This window comes from Sphaerodactylus townsendi, linkage group LG10 (genome assembly GCF_021028975.2).
Source record: "Sphaerodactylus townsendi isolate TG3544 linkage group LG10, MPM_Stown_v2.3, whole genome shotgun sequence".
In the NCBI taxonomy this organism is placed as follows: domain Eukaryota; kingdom Metazoa; phylum Chordata; class Lepidosauria; order Squamata; family Sphaerodactylidae; genus Sphaerodactylus; species Sphaerodactylus townsendi.
In genome coordinates, this window is record NC_059434.1 from 49,587,687 (window position 1) to 49,599,848 (window position 12,162).

At 67.0% G+C, this 12,162-nt stretch overlaps 1 protein-coding gene across 1 annotated transcript in view; it reads left to right on the top strand.

The window, feature by feature from the left end:
* FREM3 (FRAS1 related extracellular matrix 3) overlaps positions 1-12,162 on the top strand; it is a 102,210-nt gene that overhangs the window by 48,220 nt on the left and 41,828 nt on the right. The window lies entirely within an intron of this gene.

Sequence of the window (12,162 nt, forward strand, 5' to 3'; positions counted from 1 at the left end):
TTTGTAAGAGGAATTGTTACAGAATCAGCACAGATAATAGAACGGATTCTGCTTATTAAAGAAGTCTTTGCATTTAATTCTTTTAAGAAATAATGGATTTTGTACACTTTTTATTAGCCACCCATATTGAATGGGTTCTTTGTCACGTCTAATGGTTACAATTAGGACCAGCAGCCCCTGAGAAACTTAGCAGGGCCCATTAAAAGTTGGGCACTACTTAATTGTAAGTTCTTACATTCCATCTTTATAATAATGTGAATGATCCATGTCCTTGTTTAAAAGGCCATGTTCCTTTGTTTCAGGACTCTCTAATGTTGTAAACATGTCACAATTTCAACTTCAGAAATAAAAACATTTGTAAAAAGCAACTGGGCATTCAGCTTCCTTGAGCAATAAATATTTTTAGACTCACTTTCCGCACACATACATTAAAATTGTGTATATTAAATGGTAATTTTGCTTTTAAATTAAATAATAACATTTGTGTCAAATGTTGTTTGAATGCTCTCCAGAAGTTCAAGAATTCAGGACAAACCCGAGGAAACAAATAGGCTGAAAGATAATATTTTGTTTTCCTGGGCAGAGAAAGGAAGAGAACTGCCCACAGAAATCCCAAAAGAGCAGAGTTAATCAAGCCATAATGGCCTTTTAACTCGACAGAACTTGTCTAAAAGCCATTCTACTTTCACTTGCATGACATCCTTTATCCTTTTTTTTTTTTTTGCTAACAGGAAAGGAGAATAAAGGGGGAATTAAGCTATTGTGAAAAGAAGAGAGGTTTATTTTCTTCCTCAGATTTTAAAGTCCATGTTTTTTGGTCTTTAAAAAAAATCCTGAAAGAAGAACACTTGGCAACAATGGATGAGGTTGCTTCCCATGCTGTGTGCTAGTCTCAAAACTAATGGCGTTAATGGCACATTAGCCACTGTTCCGTAGTATGTTTCTTATCGCAACTTGATTTGGCGTCAGGATAGTCTGCTTGTCTGACTTGAGCAGAGAGCTGTCTCTCTTAGATTTCATTAGTGCACACTCTTAAGCATGAGAATAGCCCCATTAACCAGTTGCTGTGTTGCAGTGTTTTGCTGCCAAGGGGAAGGCCTTTCAGAAAATGCAGAACAATATCTTTGGGGGAAAGAATGTAAAAATGTGTTCTAAACCAATGTATTTTTAATAGGATTTGTGTTGAATGGGAATTTCTGGACTGCAGGAAATTGCAGGGTATTCCAGTGACTCCCAGTGACGCTGGAACAGAATTCAAAAGCTTCTTACATTTTTATCCCCTCTTTGAAAGCAGAACTCCAGGGGTAGTTTATGATTTAGACATGAGAAGTTGAACAACCTCTTTATCAAGAAGGAGCCATTTTCATAGCAATGGGCAACTGTTGGGTAAGAAGATACAGAGCAGAGAGCTTCTCCCAACCCAATTTGCACTATCGAATCGAGACTTGTCGATCTAATAAAAGCTATCGAATCTTGTACATGTCGATCTAATAAAAACTATACAAATATTTGGTCTTTGTTGATTAAGAGTTGGCACAGCCAAGAAGTTCTTTCTAAATTCTTAGGAAGAATTTTGGAGATGTTTGATCTTCTCCTATAAACTACATGAGCTCTTTTAAAAAGGTGCTTTAAAGTAATGGTCTCATATAAGCGTATGTCTCATTATACTGATAGGATATTTCTGAGTGCTACTCTTCAGGCTAGACTTCTGTTGCTAGTCAAGCAAACTGACAAAACAAACATCTTCAAAGCAAGATTTGCTCACTTGATATTCCATATGGCTTAGTCAGGGATTGCTGTGAGAAAGCACCAGTGCTTGTCCCTCTCATCTATCACGTATACTGCATCACATATGACTGGATGCCCCTTCATGAATGCTTGAGCATGCAGAGCCCATTCCTCCCCTTTGAGGCTCTGGACCTCTGCAATTATGTATTCTCTTGAAGAAATCTCCATTATAGCTATTTATGTAGTGAGGAGGGACTCACGCTACCTTTACATTACTCTATCGGAGCAAATAAATAATAAATGCATTTGGAGCTAGGGCGGCAGATAAAAAGTAGCTTGCTGAGTGGGTGGGAAGGAATGAAGGAAGGAAGGAGGCAGGCAAAGGTGACGATATGGGGACTGCCAGAAGGAGGGAAAGAGGAAGTAGTGTGGGAAAAGGGATTCAGGGGAACTGAGGTGCCCCTCGCAGATTCTTGCAGATTCCCCCATCAGAGAACTAGGCTTAGTCCGGCAGCTGGCATTGCACAACTTGGCCGGACTTTTCCCAGGGAGAAACTTCCAGAAGTTGAAAAGGAAGGGAAACTGAATGGGGATAAAGGTACATTGACCAGTGGTTTGGAAGGAGAGAAAGCAGGTAAGGGCAAGACGCTATGGGGATTTTCCAGGAAGGGGAAGGGAAATAGTGGGGAAGGGGAAATGAGATTCATCCCCCAGGGTCCTTGGGAATGCCTCACTTTTTTATTTTCAGAAACAAAATCAGGAGACTGTTCTGTGTGCACCAACAATTTTCACAGACATTATGTGAGAGATTAGTTGCAGTTGCATGGAGGGAGGAGGAATTAATAGAAGTAGGTGTGATTTTAATTCAGTGATAAGTGAAAAATTAGATAGGTCAAAATAGGTCACTAATCTTCCCCCGAGACATTTTGGAATTGAATGTTAGAGAAGGAAATTACAGCTTGTGAAGAAATTAAAACAAGATCAACAAGATTATACATGCTGTTCAGAACCCCACAATTTATGCACTAGAATAGAATGTTTTCTCGACACTTGATATTATATTACATATAAATGTTCAAATATTGGAAGTAGAATTTTTGTCAATTGGCATCTATAACCATGCAATAATATAGAATATTTTCAAAGGCAGTAAATTCAATTAATATTTTATTACAAATAAAAGACAACACAGATAAATAAAAACAGAAATACAGTGATTTTGGTTAGAAAGTTAATGGCTAAAAACCTGCCTTCTGCTTAAATCAAATGGAAGCAGAGTAAATGGACAGACTAAGGCCCCTTCCGCACAGCACAGGTAGAGCGGGTTACAGTAAAAAGTAACTAAAGTAACCCGCTCTCCTGTGTTCTCGTTCACATGCCTCTGCAGGCAGCGACTGGAGCCCACAAAAACAATGCAAGTTGCTGTTGTGCGGTGTCTTTGCCTACCTTACTGCATAGCTACGTGGGCAGGATGGCAGGCATGAATCTTCACAGCCATGCTGGCCTTGTCCCTGTGACCTTGTGTAGCTTTGCAGCTGCAAGACAGGAACTTTTTAAAAATGGGAAGTGCTGCCGAGGAAAGCGTTTCCCAGGGCAGCCGTCCGTTCGAGAACTCTGCAACCCATGTTAAAACTAAAGAATCGCAGCTAGCGCAATTCCTGTAAAGCTCATTTTAGGGGGGAAACATGGGGCAGACTCGCATTAGGGGCGGGAACCATGTGAAGTTCGCCCCCTCCTCAAATGGGTTTTTTACCATCATTAACCCACACTTATTGGCCCATGCGGAAGGGGTCTTTTTAACAAAGATCTACATGGGCGACCCACTGTCTATAAACCATCATAAAGAACAATAAGACAGATATATTATCTTTGTTGTATATATCAGTGGTGCTAATAACTCACTGGATATTTTCTGTGTGTTGATTAACCACCTAAAATGTCATTTGATCATATGAATATAACTGGTAACTGCAGGTAAAAATTTTAAAGCAGGTCATGTAGAGAAGAATGACTTTGGAAAGTCATGCAAAGCAAGTTGCTTATATGAAGGAAGCTCCCCAAGCAGCAAAATGACAAACGAAGAAGCCTCTGTCAGCACCTCTAATCCAGCAACAACTATTTCAGCAAAGGTGAATGCAGTACAAACCCCAAACCAATATGTCCTGGCAAGCAGTTGCTCTCTACCTGCTCTCTTTCAGTTAGATGAGCAAAAAATTTTGATCTGGCAATTTTGAATGAAGCATTCTCCTGTGATTGATCAAGAAATGCCCCCAAATCCCCATGATACTGAAGAAGTCACATTTTCAGAATGGGTAACAGCATTGCCTGCCTATACTACATCCCAACAAGAGACTTCCCAACCAGAAAGGGAAGATGATGGAGTCAAACCAATGGAAAGGCAGACTGTAGGAACTGTAGATTTAAAAAAAGAAGCACTGATGGGGTGGCACCTATCACACAAATGTACAAATCCATAATGAACCCAAAAGCTGGGATGAAATGAAGTTTCCTCCACATGAAAAAGATAAATATCAGTAAAATAAGAATTAGACTCTTTACACAAGAAGATGATGGACATACTGACAAAATTGCTTTTTCCGTCCCCTATGTGACTCCCATGGGGGCGCCCGGGCCGGTTGTCCCCGGTTGTCCCCATCGCAGCTACGCCACTGCTGGTGCACAACTTCTGAAAACACTTATGACGATGGAGAGATCTTCATGAAAAGATGGTGGATTCTAAGACAGGGGCCCTTTCCACACGGCGGAAAGGGCGCCTCTCCACCGGCAGAAATTATGCGAGCAGCCCCCGCAAAGGCCGGCACAGAAGAGGCGGCTTCACACAGAGTTGCCTCTTCTGCGTCCCCCCCCCACTCACCTCATCCTCCAGTGTCGGTCTGGAGGGCTGTAGGGACCCGCCCATGCTGCCCTCTGACCTCCAGGGGTCGGAGGGCAAGCGTGTAAACGGCGTCTCAACTTTAACTCCCTCCAGAACCCGAAGCGCTGGAGCACGAGCCGTAATGAGAGGATAGGGAAAGATGGTGTGCTTCAGCATGGTAGTGCGGCGATGGGAAGGCGGCGCTTTCCAAAAACCTCCCTCGGGAAGGGAGGTGGAAAGCAGTGCCTTCACACCGCTCGGGGCCACACAGGATGGCGCTGCCTGTGCAAACAGCTCCCCAGGGACTGGTGTTTTTCCGTCCCTGGGCTGCTGTTTTTGGCCCCATGCAGAAAGGGTCAAGGATAAAGGTACATTTCAAACAGAAGGCTGATCTCAAAAAGTTTGAGAAACATGGATGCACACTGCATCCTGGCAATTTTGGAATATTTTGGTGGAGTTGCAAGGACAGGTGCCTAAATGTGTATTTGTGTTTCATATAAAATACCATTGAATGATTAGTGTAATATATGAGAAGACTTAAATTATGAGAATTCAAAAGGTAATTAGCACATTTCTGACTAACATCTCACATAATATTTAAGCCCAAGATATACTGTTCACCTTTTTGTAAGGGAAAAAAAAGAAGAAAAACAGTATAGCCAGGTAGACAAGATTGAAAGCCATCCCTTTGATCTTCACTTTCTACATGCAGCTGAACAATATGGGTTTTGTAAGAGACCCTTGATCGTACATTAGTAAAATCTAGTTTCTGTATCATTTTCCTATTATATAGAAGTATGCTGTCTCATCATGTATAGCTGAACAAAGGATCTAGTTGTACAGTAATGATCTTTGAAGACAGAGATGCAAACAACTTGTGATTTTATAAGGAGGCAGAAATCTTGCCATCCTTCTTTACAGGCTATTTAAGTGGTGTGGCAGGTAGAACAGGTTTCAAGATTGGCTTGGTTTATAAATAAAAGCGAAGTGCTTATCCAGCTTGGCAAACACTTTAAATGTATTTTAAGATCATTACTAATAGATTTTAAATTAAATGTTTGTATGAAATATACTGTGACTATATTTTGTTTTAAATTTTATATCTTCGTTTGCTGTTAAAGTTCCTTGTAAATATAAGGAAAGTTTGGAACATATGTTACACGAAGTCAGAATCAACATTTAAACTTAATAGAGGAAACTTACATATATATTCATTCTCCAGTCTCTCGTAAAATTGACCGCTGTTGTTGGGGTGCTCCCTGCTTTTTTTTTTTTTTAATTTTTTATTGTATCATTTGAATTTTACAATTTATGATAATAATTTCTTTCTTCATACATTTTCAAACAATACATTTTCCCCCTTTTCTCCCACCCCCCATTGCTTCTTCTTAGTTTTTTCACACAAACAGCAGTAAGTTCATTCTTTGTAGCCTCTTCTCCCATTTTTCTTCGATGACTCGAACTTCTTTCATCCAGTCCACGTATATACCCTCCCCCCCCCCCATCCACCCCCCCCCCCACCCCTCCACCCCTTACCCCCCCCTTCCCCCCCCCCCCCCCCCCCCCCCCCCCCCCCCCCCCCCCCCCCCCCCCCCCCCCCCCCCCCCCCCCACCCCCCCCCCCCCCCACCACCCCCCCCCCCCACCCCCCCCACCCACCCCCCCCCCCCCCCTCCCCCGCCCCTCACCCCCCCCCCCCCCCTCCCCCCCCCCCCCCCACCCCCCCCCCCCCCCACCCCCCCCCCCCCCCACCCCCCCCCCCCCCCACCCCCCCCCCCCCCCACCCCCCCCCCCCCCCACCCCCCCCCCCCCCCACCCCCCCCCCCCCCCACCCCCCCCCCCCCCCACCCCCCCCCCCCCCCACCCCCCCCCCCCCCCACCCCCCCCCCCCCCCACCCCCCCCCCCCCCCACCCCCCCCCCCCCCCACCCCCCCCCCCCCCCACCCCCCCCCCCCCCCACCCCCCCCCCCCCCCACCCCCCCCCCCCCCCACCCCCCCCCCCCCCCACCCCCCCCCCCCCCCACCCCCCCCCCCCCCCACCCCCCCCCCCCCCCACCCCCCCCCCCCCCCACCCCCCCCCCCCCCCACCCCCCCCCCCCCCCACCCCCCCCCCCCCCCACCCCCCCCCCCCCCCACCCCCCCCCCCCCCCACCCCCCCCCCCCCCCACCCCCCCCCCCCCCCACCCCCCCCCCCCCCCACCCCCCCCCCCCCCCACCCCCCCCCCCCCCCACCCCCCCCCCCCCCCACCCCCCCCCCCCCCCACCCCCCCCCCCCCCCACCCCCCCCCCCCCCCACCCCCCCCCCCCCCCACCCCCCCCCCCCCCCACCCCCCCCCCCCCCCACCCCCCCCCCCCCCCACCCCCCCCCCCCCCCACCCCCCCCCCCCCCCACCCCCCCCCCCCCCCACCCCCCCCCCCCCCCACCCCCCCCCCCCCCCACCCCCCCCCCCCCCCACCCCCCCCCCCCCCCACCCCCCCCCCCCCCCACCCCCCCCCCCCCCCACCCCCCCCCCCCCCCACCCCCCCCCCCCCCCACCCCCCCCCCCCCCCACCCCCCCCCCCCCCCACCCCCCCCCCCCCCCACCCCCCCCCCCCCCCACCCCCCCCCCCCCCCACCCCCCCCCCCCCCCACCCCCCCCCCCCCCCACCCCCCCCCCCCCCCACCCCCCCCCCCCCCCACCCCCCCCCCCCCCCACCCCCCCCCCCCCCCACCCCCCCCCCCCCCCACCCCCCCCCCCCCCCACCCCCCCCCCCCCCCACCCCCCCCCCCCCCCACCCCCCCCCCCCCCCACCCCCCCCCCCCCCCACCCCCCCCCCCCCCCACCCCCCCCCCCCCCCACCCCCCCCCCCCCCCACCCCCCCCCCCCCCCACCCCCCCCCCCCCCCACCCCCCCCCCCCCCCACCCCCCCCCCCCCCCACCCCCCCCCCCCCCCACCCCCCCCCCCCCCCACCCCCCCCCCCCCCCACCCCCCCCCCCCCCCACCCCCCCCCCCCCCCACCCCCCCCCCCCCCCACCCCCCCCCCCCCCCACCCCCCCCCCCCCCCACCCCCCCCCCCCCCCACCCCCCCCCCCCCCCACCCCCCCCCCCCCCCACCCCCCCCCCCCCCCACCCCCCCCCCCCCCCACCCCCCCCCCCCCCCACCCCCCCCCCCCCCCACCCCCCCCCCCCCCCACCCCCCCCCCCCCCCACCCCCCCCCCCCCCCACCCCCCCCCCCCCCCACCCCCCCCCCCCCCCACCCCCCCCCCCCCCCACCCCCCCCCCCCCCCACCCCCCCCCCCCCCCACCCCCCCCCCCCCCCACCCCCCCCCCCCCCCACCCCCCCCCCCCCCCACCCCCCCCCCCCCCCACCCCCCCCCCCCCCCACCCCCCCCCCCCCCCACCCCCCCCCCCCCCCACCCCCCCCCCCCCCCACCCCCCCCCCCCCCCACCCCCCCCCCCCCCCACCCCCCCCCCCCCCCACCCCCCCCCCCCCCCACCCCCCCCCCCCCCCACCCCCCCCCCCCCCCACCCCCCCCCCCCCCCACCCCCCCCCCCCCCCACCCCCCCCCCCCCCCACCCCCCCCCCCCCCCACCCCCCCCCCCCCCCACCCCCCCCCCCCCCCACCCCCCCCCCCCCCCACCCCCCCCCCCCCCCACCCCCCCCCCCCCCCACCCCCCCCCCCCCCCACCCCCCCCCCCCCCCACCCCCCCCCCCCCCCACCCCCCCCCCCCCCCACCCCCCCCCCCCCCCACCCCCCCCCCCCCCCACCCCCCCCCCCCCCCACCCCCCCCCCCCCCCACCCCCCCCCCCCCCCACCCCCCCCCCCCCCCACCCCCCCCCCCCCCCACCCCCCCCCCCCCCCACCCCCCCCCCCCCCCACCCCCCCCCCCCCCCACCCCCCCCCCCCCCCACCCCCCCCCCCCCCCACCCCCCCCCCCCCCCACCCCCCCCCCCCCCCACCCCCCCCCCCCCCCACCCCCCCCCCCCCCCACCCCCCCCCCCCCCCACCCCCCCCCCCCCCCACCCCCCCCCCCCCCCACCCCCCCCCCCCCCCACCCCCCCCCCCCCCCACCCCCCCCCCCCCCCACCCCCCCCCCCCCCCACCCCCCCCCCCCCCCACCCCCCCCCCCCCCCACCCCCCCCCCCCCCCACCCCCCCCCCCCCCCACCCCCCCCCCCCCCCACCCCCCCCCCCCCCCACCCCCCCCCCCCCCCACCCCCCCCCCCCCCCACCCCCCCCCCCCCCCACCCCCCCCCCCCCCCACCCCCCCCCCCCCCCACCCCCCCCCCCCCCCACCCCCCCCCCCCCCCACCCCCCCCCCCCCCCACCCCCCCCCCCCCCCACCCCCCCCCCCCCCCACCCCCCCCCCCCCCCACCCCCCCCCCCCCCCACCCCCCCCCCCCCCCACCCCCCCCCCCCCCCACCCCCCCCCCCCCCCACCCCCCCCCCCCCCCACCCCCCCCCCCCCCCACCCCCCCCCCCCCCCACCCCCCCCCCCCCCCACCCCCCCCCCCCCCCACCCCCCCCCCCCCCCACCCCCCCCCCCCCCCACCCCCCCCCCCCCCCACCCCCCCCCCCCCCCACCCCCCCCCCCCCCCACCCCCCCCCCCCCCCACCCCCCCCCCCCCCCACCCCCCCCCCCCCCCACCCCCCCCCCCCCCCACCCCCCCCCCCCCCCACCCCCCCCCCCCCCCACCCCCCCCCCCCCCCACCCCCCCCCCCCCCCACCCCCCCCCCCCCCCACCCCCCCCCCCCCCCACCCCCCCCCCCCCCCACCCCCCCCCCCCCCCACCCCCCCCCCCCCCCACCCCCCCCCCCCCCCACCCCCCCCCCCCCCCACCCCCCCCCCCCCCCACCCCCCCCCCCCCCCACCCCCCCCCCCCCCCACCCCCCCCCCCCCCCACCCCCCCCCCCCCCCACCCCCCCCCCCCCCCACCCCCCCCCCCCCCCACCCCCCCCCCCCCCCACCCCCCCCCCCCCCCACCCCCCCCCCCCCCCACCCCCCCCCCCCCCCACCCCCCCCCCCCCCCACCCCCCCCCCCCCCCACCCCCCCCCCCCCCCACCCCCCCCCCCCCCCACCCCCCCCCCCCCCCACCCCCCCCCCCCCCCACCCCCCCCCCCCCCCACCCCCCCCCCCCCCCACCCCCCCCCCCCCCCACCCCCCCCCCCCCCCACCCCCCCCCCCCCCCACCCCCCCCCCCCCCCACCCCCCCCCCCCCCCACCCCCCCCCCCCCCCACCCCCCCCCCCCCCCACCCCCCCCCCCCCCCACCCCCCCCCCCCCCCACCCCCCCCCCCCCCCACCCCCCCCCCCCCCCACCCCCCCCCCCCCCCACCCCCCCCCCCCCCCACCCCCCCCCCCCCCCACCCCCCCCCCCCCCCACCCCCCCCCCCCCCCACCCCCCCCCCCCCCCACCCCCCCCCCCCCCCACCCCCCCCCCCCCCCACCCCCCCCCCCCCCCACCCCCCCCCCCCCCCACCCCCCCCCCCCCCCACCCCCCCCCCCCCCCACCCCCCCCCCCCCCCACCCCCCCCCCCCCCCACCCCCCCCCCCCCCCACCCCCCCCCCCCCCCACCCCCCCCCCCCCCCACCCCCCCCCCCCCCCACCCCCCCCCCCCCCCACCCCCCCCCCCCCCCACCCCCCCCCCCCCCCACCCCCCCCCCCCCCCACCCCCCCCCCCCCCCACCCCCCCCCCCCCCCACCCCCCCCCCCCCCCACCCCCCCCCCCCCCCACCCCCCCCCCCCCCCACCCCCCCCCCCCCCCACCCCCCCCCCCCCCCACCCCCCCCCCCCCCCACCCCCCCCCCCCCCCACCCCCCCCCCCCCCCACCCCCCCCCCCCCCCACCCCCCCCCCCCCCCACCCCCCCCCCCCCCCACCCCCCCCCCCCCCCACCCCCCCCCCCCCCCACCCCCCCCCCCCCCCACCCCCCCCCCCCCCCACCCCCCCCCCCCCCCACCCCCCCCCCCCCCCACCCCCCCCCCCCCCCACCCCCCCCCCCCCCCACCCCCCCCCCCCCCCACCCCCCCCCCCCCCCACCCCCCCCCCCCCCCACCCCCCCCCCCCCCCACCCCCCCCCCCCCCCACCCCCCCCCCCCCCCACCCCCCCCCCCCCCCACCCCCCCCCCCCCCCACCCCCCCCCCCCCCCACCCCCCCCCCCCCCCACCCCCCCCCCCCCCCACCCCCCCCCCCCCCCACCCCCCCCCCCCCCCACCCCCCCCCCCCCCCACCCCCCCCCCCCCCCACCCCCCCCCCCCCCCACCCCCCCCCCCCCCCACCCCCCCCCCCCCCCACCCCCCCCCCCCCCCACCCCCCCCCCCCCCCACCCCCCCCCCCCCCCACCCCCCCCCCCCCCCACCCCCCCCCCCCCCCACCCCCCCCCCCCCCCACCCCCCCCCCCCCCCACCCCCCCCCCCCCCCACCCCCCCCCCCCCCCACCCCCCCCCCCCCCCACCCCCCCCCCCCCCCACCCCCCCCCCCCCCCACCCCCCCCCCCCCCCACCCCCCCCCCCCCCCACCCCCCCCCCCCCCCACCCCCCCCCCCCCCCACCCCCCCCCCCCCCCACCCCCCCCCCCCCCCACCCCCCCCCCCCCCCACCCCCCCCCCCCCCCACCCCCCCCCCCCCCCACCCCCCCCCCCCCCCACCCCCCCCCCCCCCCACCCCCCCCCCCCCCCACCCCCCCCCCCCCCCACCCCCCCCCCCCCCCACCCCCCCCCCCCCCCACCCCCCCCCCCCCCCACCCCCCCCCCCCCCCACCCCCCCCCCCCCCCACCCCCCCCCCCCCCCACCCCCCCCCCCCCCCACCCCCCCCCCCCCCCACCCCCCCCCCCCCCCACCCCCCCCCCCCCCCACCCCCCCCCCCCCCCACCCCCCCCCCCCCCCACCCCCCCCCCCCCCCACCCCCCCCCCCCCCCACCCCCCCCCCCCCCCACCCCCCCCCCCCCCCACCCCCCCCCCCCCCCACCCCCCCCCCCCCCCACCCCCCCCCCCCCCCACCCCCCCCCCCCCCCACCCCCCCCCCCCCCCACCCCCCCCCCCCCCCACCCCCCCCCCCCCCCACCCCCCCCCCCCCCCACCCCCCCCCCCCCCCACCCCCCCCCCCCCCCACCCCCCCCCCCCCCCACCCCCCCCCCCCCCCACCCCCCCCCCCCCCCACCCCCCCCCCCCCCCACCCCCCCCCCCCCCCACCCCCCCCCCCCCCCACCCCCCCCCCCCCCCACCCCCCCCCCCCCCCACCCCCCCCCCCCCCCACCCCCCCCCCCCCCCACCCCCCCCCCCCCCCACCCCCCCCCCCCCCCACCCCCCCCCCCCCCCACCCCCCCCCCCCCCCACCCCCCCCCCCCCCCACCCCCCCCCCCCCCCACCCCCCCCCCCCCCCACCCCCCCCCCCCCCCACCCCCCCCCCCCCCCACCCCCCCCCCCCCCCACCCCCCCCCCCCCCCACCCCCCCCCCCCCCCACCCCCCCCCCCCCCCACCCCCCCCCCCCCCCACCCCCCCCCCCCCCCACCCCCCCCCCCCCCCACCCCCCCCCCCCCCCACCCCCCCCCCCCCCCACCCCCCCCCCCCCCCAC